Below are 15,560 nucleotides of genomic sequence, written 5' to 3'. Positions count from 1 at the left end.
TTACCAGATTGTTTGACCAGTATTCGCTGGAAAATTTGCCTCATTTGCACCGATGGGTTACTCTGTTAATCTTTTCTCTCCGTTGGGCTCCTCCGATCACAACCTTATTACCTTAACCTGTCCTATCGCTCCAGTACGGCCTGCGGACCCTCCAGGGAAACGTCGTCTCTGGCATTTTGGAGCTGCGGACTGGGAGGCCCTCAGGCAGTACTTCTTTGATTTTCCCTGGAATGATTATTGCTTCCATGGCCGTGAGCCATCTGAGTGTGCCTTGCGCATTACGGAGGTTATTCTCTCGGGCATGGAAGCATACATTCCTTTCTCATATCCTTTGACTAACGCAAGAAAGCCTTGGTTTAATCACGCTTGTTCTAATGCTGTCCGCAACAAGGAGAAGGCCTACAAAAGGTACCGGAGCCAACCCACCCCTGAATCACATAATCTTTACGTTTCTGCCCGGAATCGTGCTAAGTCTGTTCTTCGCTCTACTAAAAATAATTTCATCCATACTAAATGCTCTCAACTCTCCAACTCGAATTCTTCTCGCTCCTTCTGGCACCTTGCCAAAAATCTTTCTAACAACTTTACCTCATCATCCTTCCCTCCTCTTTTCTACTCTGATGGTTCTGTAGCTGTTTCTTCTACTGATAAAGCAGATCTCTTCGCACAGACTTTCTCCTCCAATTCCACCTTAGACGATTCCGGTGCTGTTCCTCCATCACTTCACCCCTCTGACTTCCTCATGGCTGACATTAAAATTTCTTCAGTTGATGTATTTTCTGCCATTACTGGCCTCAGTACTAACAAGGCATATGGGCCTGATGGAGTCCCTCCTGTTGTTCTCAAAAACTGTGCTTCTGTGCTTACACCCTGCCTAGGCAAACTATTTCGCCTTTGTCTGTCAACTTGTACCTTTCCTTCTTGCTGGAAGTTTGCTCTCATTCAGCCAGTCCCAAAGAAGGGTGACCACTCCCAACCCTCCAACTATCGTCCAATTGCTTTAACGTCCTGTATTTCAAAAGTTTTCGAGTCAATTCTTAATAAAAAAATTTTAAGGCATCTTTCCTATCACAACCTTCTTTCCGATCGTCAGTATGGGTTCCGTCAGGGACGCTCCACTGGCGATCTTCTCACCTACCTTTCAGACTCCTGGTCATCCTCCTTTCGGGACTTTGGCGAAAGCTTTGCCATTGCACTTGACATCTCAAAGGCTTTCGATCGAGTCTGGCATAAATCTTTAATTTCCAAACTGCCCTCCTACGGTTTCTATCCTTCTATCTGTGCCTTCATCGCTAGCTTCCTTTCTGGTCGTTCTATAGCCGCTGTCGTAGACGGCCATCGTTCTTCTCCTAGATCTATCAACAGTGGTGTTCCTCAGGGCTCTGTCCTATCACCAACTCTCTTCCTTTTTTCATCAATGATCTTCTAAGCTGTACATCTAACCCTATCCACTCATACGCTGATGACTCCACCCTTCATCTTTCCATTCGGTTCCCGCAACGCCCATCTCAACAGTTACTTCAAGAAACAAGGGATGAGGCTATGGCACACCTAATGTCTGACTTGGCTCATATCTCTGACTGGGGTAAAAATAATATGGTTGTCTTTAATGCATCTAAGACTCAGTTCTTACACCTATCAACCCGACAAAATCTTCCACAGGTATACCCACTAATGTTTAATAATATTCAGATTAATCCTGCATCATCCTTGAACATGCTTGGGGTTTCATTTACTCGGGACTTATCTTGGAAAGATCATATTACATCTCTTGTAAAATCTGCTTCCAAGAGATTGGGTGTGCTAAGCCGACTCCGCTCTTTCTTTACCCCTGCACAATTGTTGACTCTATACAGGGGTTTGATCCGCCCCTGTGTGGAGTACAACTCTCATGTGTGGGGAGGCTCCCCACATACAGCTCTTCTCAATAGGGTGGAGTCAAAGGCTTTTCGTCTCATTAACTCTCCTCCTCTTACTGACTCCCTTCAACCTCTGTCTCTTCGCCGCACTGTTGCATCTTTATCTCTTTTCTATCGCTACTTTAATGGTCACTGCTCCTCTGAACTGTCTGCTTGCATTCCTCCACCTCTACGACGGGCGCGTAGCACCCGTCTGGCAGCAAACTCTCATCCCTTTTCTGTCCAACTCTCTAATGCAAGAGTTAACCGTTACTCCCAGTCTTTCATTTATGCAACAGGTCAGCTCTGGAACTGTCTCCCTCTGTCTGTATTTCCTCCTGCCTATGATCTCCAGTCTTTCAAACGTAGTGTGTCCAGGCATCTCAAAATGATCGGATCTTGAATTTGGCTCTCTATTGTATTTTGTTTTTCTCTTGGAGGGAACTGTTACTGCGGGCTCATGGCCTTTGGTTCCTTCTTCCTCGCATTAAAAAAAAAAAAAAAAAAAAAAAAAAAAAAAAAAAAAAGGGCTTTGAACTTGGATCCAAACGCCCGACCGCCCCTGCCGGAGCTATTGGACATCGTAGACTTATACTCCAGACCACAAAACAAGAGGTTCCGATTGTGGAGTGGCCACAGTGTGGTCCCTTTAGCCCAAAAGAGGGCCAGGGTGGCCATTGGGTCCCCCGTAGCCAAAAAGACGGATAGCGTAACCCACGAAGCCCAAAAGAGGGCCAGGATGGCCAGTAGGACCCCCGTAGGGAAAAAGACGGATAGCGTGACCCACGTAGCCCAAAAGAGGGCCAGGGTGGCCACTGAGACCCTCGTAGCCAAAAAGAGAGAAAGCGTGACCCACATAGCCCAAAAGAGGGCCAGGGTGGCCACTGGGACCCCCGTAGCTAAAAGCAGTACCAGGTTGGGCGGTCAAACGCCCGCAGCGGCCAAAAGGATAAGATTCGCTGATGGAACCCTGGCGAACAAATAGCGCACCAAGTGAGACCCTGGGAATTTGAACTACACTGATGTTTAACTTTTTGTTTCTGCATCCCAGGATTTTTTTCTTTGTTTTTGTTTTTGTTTGAATGGCAGTACTTTAGCTTATTTCATTCCACTTCTTAAAAAAAAAAAAAAAAAAAACCTCCCCCTTGGCAGCCGCCTTGTCGTGGTGGGGGAGCTTACGTGCTCCAATGGTCGTAGCCGGGTCTCCCGGGCCAGACATTTCTCCAGTGAGAGCACAACCAAGAGTTGCCACCCCCTAGGGAGGAGAGGGGTGAAGAATTCCTCCCCAGTATCCCTGCTTGTCGTTAGAGGCGACTAAAAGGGCCTTTTTCAATGGGCCGTACTACAAAAAGCAAGAGCCTATGCTGTCCAATGGCGACTTTCAGTTGTCAGGTGTTCCTGAGCGTCAGTATTCCTTACCATAAAAAATCTGGAGCATCAGATTTGCTGAAACCTAGTTCTGGCGTTTCGATGCCACGACACTGGCAAAATTGGGCGAGAATGCATTGGAAGAGCGTTAGCGCCCGAATTTTGAATGTTTCTTCTGTTTAATAAAGCAGACACTTCGCTAACCCATTCTAAACTGCTATTTTGATGAAGGAAATATGTATATATGCGCTAGAACTGGTAACAAATAGTGTTAGAACGCATGAAGAGGATGCATTTACAAGCAAGATAGTGTAATGTACAGGCTAATCATGAATTATGATTTATCCTTTTGTAGTTATTTGCATGAAATAATGATTGAGATTATCCATATTTGAATTTATACGTGCAAACTGAATGTATTATTGCATTCTTCATAGATTTCCATGTTTTCAGCCAGCTTAACACTCATGTTTTATACAGTAGTTTATCCAGATTATGTGCACGTCTACTACTCATGGAGCTGTACATCATGTTCCCAAATTTAAATTGCAAGATATAAATACAGAGTTATTGCATACTAAATTTTAATGTGGAGACAGTTTTACCTGTTTACAAAGCTGGTTGAATGTGTACATTCATTGCAGCACCAACACAAGGGGGATGCAGTAATACTCCCCAATTCATTTTTAGGAGTTGTTTCCACACCTGTCATCCAGCCATGACCAGCAGACCATATGGGGAAATATAGGTTATCAGATGTGTGTACTGTTACAGTTGTTCATCCAATTCCTATATATCTAGCTATATTTTTTTCCTCAATATTATTGTCACCTTCAGTTTCAGGTACCGGGTATTAGGCCTACTAGTAAATTTCCGGTTTAGCTCAGTAATTCTACTGCTCTGGTATTCACATTCTTTATTACCTTTCCCTTCTAGCAGAATGCAATGATTTCCTAAGTGACATGTTATAGTAGTTCTTTTTCTGTCCCAGCCAACTAGATAAGCTTTCCTCTTTTCCCAGAAATCAATCCACCTCTATAGTATACTTTCATCCAGTTCTGTTTTATATATTTTCAGTCTGTATACTGTTCTGCTTTCCCAGCTTTTTCCTAAACTGGTAATATGCTTGATGTCTGTCTCCTTCACTAAATTTTAACCTCATTACTTCCTGTTTGTCACAGTCACTGCCTAACTGCACCTTTCATGATTTAGTATAACCCTTCCACCCTAACCAATATTCCTTGCCATATATATATATATATATATATATATATATATATATATATATATATATATATATATATGTGGATGGTTCAGGCCATTTACTTAGGCCTGTAGCTATTTACAGGTAAGAAATGCTCTTGGGATAGAAAGATGCCTCAGGGTTTTTATTTTCTTTGTAAATCTCATGAAAAAATTAGCATTTACTGATAAATTTTGCGTTAAAGCCATCACACCTATGCTCGAATCTGAATGCTTGACTGAAACAGGTAAATATTCCGGTAGCATCCTAACCAACCAATTGACTCATATCTGGTAACGTTACCTATCTTAACATCAGCTTATCAATTTCTTTTCGTGCAAAAACGAATTACACATTTCAGTGAAGAACTTGTAATTGCACATTGTTGTTGGTCTATCTATCTATATACCTAGGCTGCTTCCCCCAAGGAAAGGGAGGTAGCCGAGACAGGACGACACACTCTCCATTTACTCATCCATTTAAACACATTCATTCACATCTTAGCCCCAAAGGGGAGAACGGACAGATCCTCACCGCACCACACCGCACAAGGGTCAACTGCGCAATGCAATCAGTGACATCCGCAGCAGGGCCCGACAGCAGAACTGGTTTACCCTTGCCACATAATAACATACCCATCCCCTTACCCGCACCTGACCTGACTAGCTGATCAGACCAAATGCGGGAGAATATCCCCTCAAGACTGCGTCATCACTTATTTATTCACAATTTCTCTCCATTTATTTCTGTCACGCACAGCCACTCCTCCTTGCTCAACAGACATCCCTCTCGCATCCAGCGCTCTCTTCACACTATCCATCCAATCTATTCGTGGTATTCCTCTCAGCCTTACACCTGTCACATCAGATCTAGTTATCTTTTTCTTTTGTTGGTACTATTTTTTTTTTTTTAACTAATTTCTGTAACTTACCTGCATGAAAGACCACTAAAGCTAATGAAAAATAAGGAAAAAAAGGAGCAAACCTAATTGATTGATGAACACAGACACAACTGTGATGTGTAATTTCTGCCATGTGATATAATGTCGTATACACCCTCTTCTTATATGTCATTAATTTTATTTCACGATTTTTCATAGGCAAGATAATCACACAAGATATTGGTTTTGAGGCAGATGCATACTGGCTTGCCCTCAAATGTGGTAACCACAGTACCCAACTGGGTAACACAAACTTTGAAACAGTTGACGCTTCAAATATCAATTGAGAGGCATTACTCCAATATTACGCGCCACGTCGTACACCTCACCACCATGGAAGTTTTGTTTAATCGTATTCGTTATGGAAACGTTTAGTCCTGTAAAAGTTTTGAACTGACTTGTATGTCTCATATTCTAGCCCGATAAGGAGAATTTTATTCCTGAAGTATTCAGTGTTGATAAATGGGAAAACCAGCTATCGTTTTTCTGAATATTTATATTTGTTATACGAAAGTGGGGTCACTGGTGGCGTTTATCCTCCTGTTACATTACTACTGTATAACCAAGAGGAAAATATAGCGCAGTTCACTATATACACATTGGCTTTCTTAAGAAAATATACAAAAGTAGGAATAATTATATCAACATATCAAAAAATGGCAATGTACAACATTTACAGTACAGAGTTGTGTATTACTATATTATTATGCCATAGTCAATGGGCCGGGGGATATAAAGAACTTTTGATCCGCCGTCTTCTTTTGTTTTGAAACTCGTACAGATTTATCAAGTGGCATTTATTAGGCTACCTTCATTACGATTTGAGTATTATACCCTCACATGCTGTAGTACATTTACATCATTTCAGTGTCCACATAATTTGCATTAATAATGTCAAAGACGACTGTGAAGTGGAAGGAACAAAATGTATTGAAAAGGAGAAGCGAAGCCTCCAATGCCACCTAAAACACGACCGGTAGGATTAAAAAGGAATAAAAGGAAGATCTCGAGAAAATGAGAAAATGGGAAGCAAGATATGGCCCTATAAAAAGGCAAGGCTCAGTGTCCGTTGCTCAGTTAGTTCCTCGCCAGCCTGAGGTTTAGGCATACAGGTAACCTACTCTCACAGCTGATTTCTGAAGTTTAAGTTTCAACCGTTGAAGTGATATATAATAACGAACTGTTTGTGTTTTATAAATACCTTTGAAAATGCGTTCCCCACTACCTTACCGTGCGGCAAAAAAATACCTGTTGCAGCATAATATCAAACTATTTTCGGCAAAAGAATTACGAAATATAACGAAGAGTAAAATAGTTTTTTTTGGGTCGTGGTGGACATGGGTCGTGCAGGCTGCTGGAGGGGAAGAACAATAAGTGGGTTGTGAAAAATTTCAATAATAGAAATTACGTGGATAATATTTCTTATGAGGTAATGTTTTTGACCCAAGTTAAAGATGTGACTGGAGCCCAAAAAATAATTGGAGTTTGTTGCAGGACAAGGCAAATCATAACGGAATACGCAGGACATAATTTGGTTCACTATGCAAGTATATACGACAAGATCAATACAAATACCGCTTTCAGTATCGTAAAATAGCTTGCTACTGCCGTTGTGGCATTGTCTGAGCGGGCTATTTATCATAACGACATTAAGCTGGACAATGTATGTTGCGAAATCACCGAACGGGGCCCGAAAGTAACCTTAATTGACTTCGGCATGAGCAGCGATTGGTCTGGGCCGGTGTTTGATGAGCCGTTCGATCCAACCGAAAGCAAACGTTATTACTGGATGGCCCCGGAGGTTTTGGCGGGTCGGTGTAGGACGCCGGCCTCGGACGTATACAGCATTGGACATTTAATTACCAGATTGTTTGACCAGTATTCGCTGGAAAATTTGCCTCATTTGCACCGATGGGTTGCAAGGGCTTTGAATTTGGATCCAAACGCCAGACCACCCCTGCCGGAACTATTGGATATCGTAGACTTATACTCCAGACCACAAAACAAGAGGTTCCGATTGTGGAGTGGCCACAGTGTGGTCCCTTTAGCCCAAAAGAGGGCCAGAGTGGCCACTGGGACCTCCGGACCTAAAAGGACAGATAGCGTGACCCACGTAGCCCAGAAGAGGGCCAGGATGGCCAGTAGGACCCCCGTAGCCAAAAAGACGGATAGCGTGACCCACGAAGCTCAAAAGAGGGCCAGGGTGGCCACTGGGACCTCCGGACCTAAAAGGACAGATAGCGTGATTTATGTAGCCCAAAAGAGGGCCAAGGTGGCCATTGGGTCCCCCGCAGCCAAAATGACGGATAGCGTGACCCACGAAGCCCAAAAGAGGGCCAGGATGGCCAGTAGGACCCACGTCGCCAAAAAGACGGATAGCGTGACCCACGTAGTCCAAAAGAGGGCCAGGGTGGCCACTGGGACCCCCGTAGGCAAAAAGACGGATAGTGTGACCCACGTAGCCCAAAAGAGGGCCAGGGTGGCCACTGGGACCCCCGTAGCCAAAAAGAGAGATAGCGTGGCCCACGTAGCCCAAAAGAGGGCCAAAGTGGCCACTGGGACCCCCGTAGCTAAGAGCAGTACCAAGTTGGGCGGTCAAACGCCCGCAGCGGCCAAAAGGATAAGATTCGCTGATGGAACCCCGGCGGACAAATAGTGCACTGAGACCCGGGGAATTTGAACTACACTGATTTTTAACTTTTTGTTTCTGCATCCCAGGATTTTTTTCTTTTTGTTTTTATTTGAATGGCAGTACTTTAGCTTATTTCATTCCACTTCTTAAAAAAAAAAAAAAAAAAAAAACTCCCCCTTGGCACCCGCCTTGTCGTGGTGGGGGAGCTTACGTGCCCCAGTGGTCCTAGCCGGGTCTCCCGGGCCGGACATTTCTCCAGTGAGAGCACAACCAAGAGTTGCCACCCCCTAGGGAGGAGAGGGGTGAAGAATTCCTCCCCAGTATCCCTGCTTGTCGTTAGAGGCGACTAAAAGGGCCTTTTTCAATGGGCCGTACTACAAAAAGCAAGAGCCTATGCGGTCCAATGGCGACTTTCAGTCATCAGATGTTCCTGAGCGTCAGTATTCCTTACCATAAAAAATCTGGAGCATCAGATTTGCTGAAACCTAGTTCTGGCGTTTCGATGCCACGACACTGGCAAAATTGGGAGAGAATGCATTGGAAGAGCGTTAGCGCCCGAATTTTGAATGTTTCTTCTGTTTAATAAAGCAGACACTTCGCTAACCCATTCTAAACTGCTATTTTGATGAAGGAAATATGTATATATGCGCTAGAACTGGTAACAAATAGTGGTAGAACGCATGAAGAGGATGCATTTACAAGCAAGGTAGTGTAGTGTACAGGCTAATCATGAATTATGATTTATCCTTTTGTAGTTATTTGCATGAAATAATGATTGAGATCATCCATATTTGAATTTATACGTGCCAACTGAATGTATTATTGCATTCTTCATAGATTTCCATGTTATGTTTTCAGCCAGCTTAACACTCATGTTTTATACAGTATTTTATCCAGATTATGTGCACCTCTACTACTCATGGAGCTGTACATCATGTTCCCAAATTTATATTGCAAGATATAAATACAGAATTATTGCATACTAAATTTTAGTGTGGAGACAGTTTTACCTTTTTACAAAGCTGGTTGAATGTGTACATTCATTGCAGCACCAACACAAGGGGGATGCAGTAATACTCCCCAATTCATTTTTAGGAGTTGTTTCCACACCTGTCATCCAGCCATGACCAGCAGACCATATGGGGAAATATAGGTTATCAGATGTGTGTACTGTTACAGTTGTTCATTCAGTTCCTATATATCTAGCTATATTTTTTCCCTCAATTTTATTGTCACCTTCAGTTTCAGGCACCGGGTATTAGGCCTACTAGTAAATTTCCAGTTTAGCTCAGTAATTCTACTGCTCTGGTATTCACATTCTTTATTACCTTTCCCTTCTAGCAGAATGCAATGATTTCCTAAGTGACATGTTATAGTAGTTCTTTTTCTGTCCCAGCCAACTAGATAAGCTTACCTCTTTTCCCAGAAATCATTCCACCTCTATAGTATACTTTCATCCAGTTCTGTTTTATATATTTTCAGTCTGTATACTGTTCTGCTTTCCCAGCTTTTTCCTAAACTGGTAATATGCTTGATGTCTGTCTCCTTCACTAAATTTTAACCTCATTACTTCCTGTTTGCCACAGTCACTGCCTAACTGCACCTTTCATGATTTAGTATAACCCTTCCACCCTAACCAATATTCCTTGCCTTTCCTACACTCATCCATTACAGGAACTTTATATATACAGTATATATATATATATATATATATATATATAATATTTCTTATATGTGGATGGAACAGGCCATTTCCTTAGGTCTGTAGCTATTTATAGGGAAGAAAAGCTCATGGGATAGAAAGATGCCTCAGGGTTTTTGTTTTCTTTGTAAATCTCATGAAAAAATTAACATTTACTGATAAATTTTGCGTTAAAGCCATCACACCTATGCTCGAATCTGAATGCTTGACTGAAACTGGTAAATATTCAGGTAGCATCCTAACCAACCAATTAACTCATATCTGGTAACGTTACCTATCTTAACATCAGCTCATCAATTTCTTTTCGTGCAAAAACGAATTACACATTTCAGTGAAGAACTTATGCTTGCACATTGTTGTTGGTACTATTTTTTTTTTTAACTACTTTCTGTAACTTACCTGCATGAAAGACCACTAAAGCTAATGAAAAATAAGGAAAAAAAGGAACAAACCTAATTGATTGATGAACACAGACACAACTGTGATGTGTAATTTCTGCCATGTGATATAATGACGTATACACCCTCTTCTTATATGTCGTTTATTTCACGATTTTTCATAGGCAAGATAGTCACACAAGATATTGGGTTTGAGGCAGATGCATACTGGCTTGCCCTCAAATGTGGTAACTACAGCACCGAACTGGGTAACACAAACTTTGAAATAGTTGCCGCTTTAAATATCAATTGAGAGGCATTACTCCAATATTACGCGCCACGTCGTACACCTCACCACCATGGAAGTTTTGTTTAATCGTATTCGTTATGGAAACGTTTAGTCTTGTAAAAGTTTTGAACTGTCTTGTACGTCTCATATTGTACCCCGCTAAGGAGAATTTTATTCCTGAATTATTCAGTGTTGATAAATGGAAAAACCAGCTATCGTATTTCTGAATATTTATATTAGTTATACGAAAGTGAGGTCACTGGTGGCGTTTATCCTCCTGTTACATTACTACTGTACGTCAAGAGGAAAATATAGCGCAGTTCACTATATAACACACTGGCTTTCTTAAGAAAATATACAAAAGTAGGAATAATTATATCAACACATCAAAAAATGGCAATGTACAACATTTACAGTACAGAGTTGTGTATTACTATATTATTACGCCATAGTCAATGGGCCGGGGGATATAAAGAACTTTTGATCCGCCGTCTTCTTTTGTTTTGAAACTCGTACAGATTTATCAAGTCGCATTTATTAGGCTACCTTCATTACGATTTGAGTATTATACCCTCACATGCTGTAGTACATTAACATCATTTCAATGTCCACATAATTTGCATTAATAATGTCAAAGACGACTGTGAAGTAGAAGGAATAAAATGCATTGAAAAGGAGAAGCTAAGCCTCCAATGCCACCTAAAACACGACCGGTAGGATTAAAAAGGAATAAAAGGAACATCTCGAGAAAATGAGAAAATGGGAAGCAAGATATGGCCCTATAAAAAGGCAAGGCTCAGTGTCCGTTGCTCAGTTAGTTCCTCGCCAGCCTGAGGATTAGGCGTACAGGTAACCTACTCTCACAGCTGATTTCTGAAGTTTAAGTTTCAACCGTTGAAGTGATATATAATAACGAACTATTTGTGTTTTATAAATACCTTTGAAAATGCGTTCCCCACTACCTTACCGTGCGGCAAAAAAATACCTGTTGCAGCATAATATCAAACTATTTTCGGCAAGAGAATTACGAAATATAACGAAGAAGAGTAAAATAGTTTTTTTTGGGTCGTGGTGGACATGGGTCGTGCAGGCTGCTGGAGGGGAAGAACAATAAGTGGGTTGTGAAAAATTTCAATAATAGAAATTACGCGGATAATATTGCTTATGAGGTAATGTTTTTGACCCAAGTTAAAGATGTGATTGGAGCCCAAAAAATAATTGGAGTTTGTTGTAGGACAAGGCAAATCATAACGGAATACGCAGGACATAATTTGGCTAATTATGCAAGTATATACGACAAGATCAATACAAATACCGCTTTCATTATCGTAAAATAGCTTGCTACTGCCGTTGTGGCATTGTCTGAGCGGGCTATTTATCATAACGACATTAAGCTGGACAATGTACAGTATGTTGCGAAATCACCGAACGGGGCCCGAAAGTAACCTTAATCGACTTCGGCATGAGCAGCGATTGGTCTGGGCCGGTGTTTGATGAGCCGTTCGATCCAACCGAAAGCAAACGTTATTACTGGATGGCCCCGGAGGTTTTGGCGGGTCGGTGTAGGACGCCGGCCTCGGACGTATACAGCATTGGACATTTAATTACCAGATTGTTTGACCAGTATTCGCTGGAAAATTTGCCTCATTTGCACCGATGGGTAGCAAGGGCTTTGAACTTGGATTTAAACGCCAGACCGCCCCTGCCGGAGCTATTGGACATCGTAGACTTATACTCCAGACCACAAAACAAGAGGTTCCGATTGTGGAGTGGCCACAGTGTGGTCCCTTTGGCCCAAAAGAGGGCCAGGGTGGCCATTGGGTCCCCCGTAGCGAAAAAGACGGATAGCGTGACCCACGAAGCCCAAAAGAGGGCCAGGATGGCCAGTAGGACCTCCGTAGCCAAAAAGACGGATAGCGTGACCCACGTAGTCCAAAAGAGGGCCAGGGTGGCCACTGGGACCCCCGTAGCCAAAAAGACGGATAGCGTGACCCACGTAGCCCAAAAGAGGGCCAGGGTGGCCACTGGGACCCCCGTAGCCAAAAAGACGGATATCGTGACCCACGTAGCCCAAAAGAGGGCCAGGGTGGCCACTGGGACCCCCTTAGCCAAAAAGAGGGAAAGCGTGACCCACGTAGCCCAAAAGAGGGCCAGGGTGGCCACTGGGTGCCCCGTAGCTAAAAGTAGTACCAAGTTGGGCGGTCAAACGCCCGCAGCGGCCAAAAGGATAAGATTCGCTGATGGAACCCCGGCGGACAAATAGCACACCAAGTGCGACCCGGGGAATTTGAACCACACTGATGTTTAACTTTTTGTTTCTGCATCCCAGGATTTTTTTCTTTGTTTTTGTTTTTGTTTGAATGGCAGTACTTTAGCTTATTTCATTCCACTTCTTAAAAAAAAAAAAAAAAAAAACTCCCCCTTGGCAGCCGCCTTGTCGTGGTGGGGTAGCTTACGTGCCCCAGTGGTCCTAGCCGGGTCTCCCGTGCCGGACATTTCTCCAGTGAGAGCACAACCAAGAGTTGCCACCCCCTAGGGAGGAGAGGGGTGAAGAATTCCTCCCCAGTATCCCTGCTTGTCGTTAGAGGCGACTAAAAGGGCCTTTTTCAATGGGCCGTACTACAAAAAGCAAGAGCCTATGCGGTCCAATGGCAGCTTTCAGTCGTCAGATGTTCCTGAGCGTCAGTATTTCTTACCATAAAAAATCTGGAGCATCAGATTTGCTGAAACCTAGTTCTGGCGTTTCGATGCCACGACACTGGCAAAATTGGGCGAGAATGCTTTGGAAGAGCGTTAGCGCCCGAATTTTGAATGTTTCTTCTGTTTAATAAAGCAGACACTTCGCTAACCCATTCTAAACTGCTATTTTGATGAAGGAAATATTTATATATGCGCTAGAACTGGTAACAAATAGTGGTAGAACGCATGAAGAGGATGCATTTACAAGCAAGATAGTGTAGTGTACAGGCTAATCATGAATTATGATTTATCCTTTTGTAGTTATTTGCATGAAATAATAATTGAGATCATCCATATTTGAATTTATACGTGCCAACTGAATGTATTATTGCATTCTTCATAGATTTCCATGTTTTCAGCCAGCTTAACACTCATGTTTTATACAGTAGTTTATCCAGATTATGTGCACCTCTACTACTCATGGAGCTGTACATCATGTTCCTAAATTTATATTGCAAGATATAAATACAGAGTTATTGCATACTAAATTTTAATGTGGAGACAGTTTTACCTGTTTACAAAGCTGGTTGAATGTGTACATTCATTGCAGCACCAACACAAGGGGGATGCAGTAATACTCCCCAATTCATTTTTAGGAGTTGTTTCCACACCTGTCATCCAGCCATGACCAGCAGACCATATGGGGAAATATTGGTTATCAGATGTGCGTACTGTTACAGTTGTTCATTCAATTCCTATATATCTAGCTATATTTTTTTCCTCAATATTATTGTCACCTTCAGTTTCAGGTACCGGGTATTAGGCCTACTAGTAAATTTCCAGTTTAGCTCAGTAATTCTACTGCTCTGGTATTCACATTCTTTATTACCTTTCCCTTCTAGCAGAATTCAATGATTTCCTAAGTGACATGTTATAGTAGTTCTTTTTCTGTCCCAGCCAACTAGATAAGCTTTCCTTTTTTCCCAGAAATCATTCCACCTCTATAGTATACTTTCATCCAGTTCTGTTTTATATATTTTCAGTCTGTATACTGTTCTGCTTTCCCAGCTTTTTCCTAAACTGGTAATATGCTTGATGTCTGTCTCCTTCACTAAATTTTAACCTCATTGCTTCCTGTTTGTCACAGTCACTTTCTAACAGCACCTTTCATGATTTAGTATAACCCTTCCACCCTAACCAATATTCCTTGCCATATATATATATATATATATATATATATATATATATATATATATATTCATATATGTGGATGGTACAGGCCATTTCCTTAGGCCTGTCGCTATTTATAAGTAAGAAAAGCTCTTGGGATAGAAAGATGCCTCAGGGTTTTTGTTTTCTTTGTAAATCTCATGAAAAAATTAGCATTTACTGACAAATTTTGCGTTAAAGCTATCACACCTATGCTCGAATCTGAATGCTTGACTATCTATCTATCTATCTATTGCCAGACGCCACAATCCCGTAAGGGGTGGCCATTTGACTTTGAGTTATTTGTTTCACGGGGAGGGTCACTAACCCTCCACCAACCCACTTGTTGACACGTAGGGGGCACGCACGGTTTGGTTATATGGTTACCACCCAGCGTTGTAAATGGTTTCTTGGCTTACAGGAAACCATTTGGCTTGTCACTCAATGTAAAGCCACCTGTAAAGGAAAGGAAAGCTTGACTGAAACAGGTAAATATTCCGGTAGTATCCTAACCAACCAATTAACTCATATCTGGTAACGTTACCTATCTTAACATCAGCTTATCAGTTTCTTTTCGTGCAAAAACGAATTACACATTTCAGTGTAGAACTTGTGATTGCACATTGTTGTTGGTACTAATTTTTTTTAAAACTAATTTCTGTAACTTACCTGCATGAAAGACCACTAAAGCTAATGAAAAATAAGGAAAAAAAGGAACAAACCTAATTGATTGATGAACACAGACACAACTGTGATGTGTAATTTCTGCCATGTGATATAATGTCGTATACACCCTCTTCTTATATGTCATTTATTTCACGATTTTTCATAGGCAAGATAGTCACACAAGATACTGGTTTTGAGGCAGATGCATACTGGCTTGCCCTCAAATGTGGTAACTACAGCACCGAACTGGGTAACACAAACTTTGAAACAGTTGCCGCTTCAAATATCAATTGAGAGGCATTACTCCAATATTACGCGCCACGTCGTACACCTCACCACCATGGAAGTTTTGTTTAATCGTATTCGTTATGGAAACGTTTAGTCTTGTAAAAGTTTTGAACTGTCTTGTACGTCTCATATTGTACCCCGGTAAGGAGAATTTTATTCCTAAATTATTCAGTGTTGATCAATGGGAAAACCATCTATCGTATTTCTGAATATTTATATTTGTTATACGAAAGTGGGGTCACTGGTGGCGTTTATCCTCCTGTTACATT

Source organism: Coenobita brevimanus, chromosome 21 (assembly GCF_032717465.1).
Source record: "Coenobita brevimanus isolate Jiangsu-jjx chromosome 21, ASM3271746v2, whole genome shotgun sequence".
Lineage (NCBI taxonomy): Eukaryota > Metazoa > Arthropoda > Malacostraca > Decapoda > Coenobitidae > Coenobita > Coenobita brevimanus.
The sequence above is the reverse complement of the archived record's forward strand: the minus strand, read 5'-3'. Positions refer to the sequence as shown.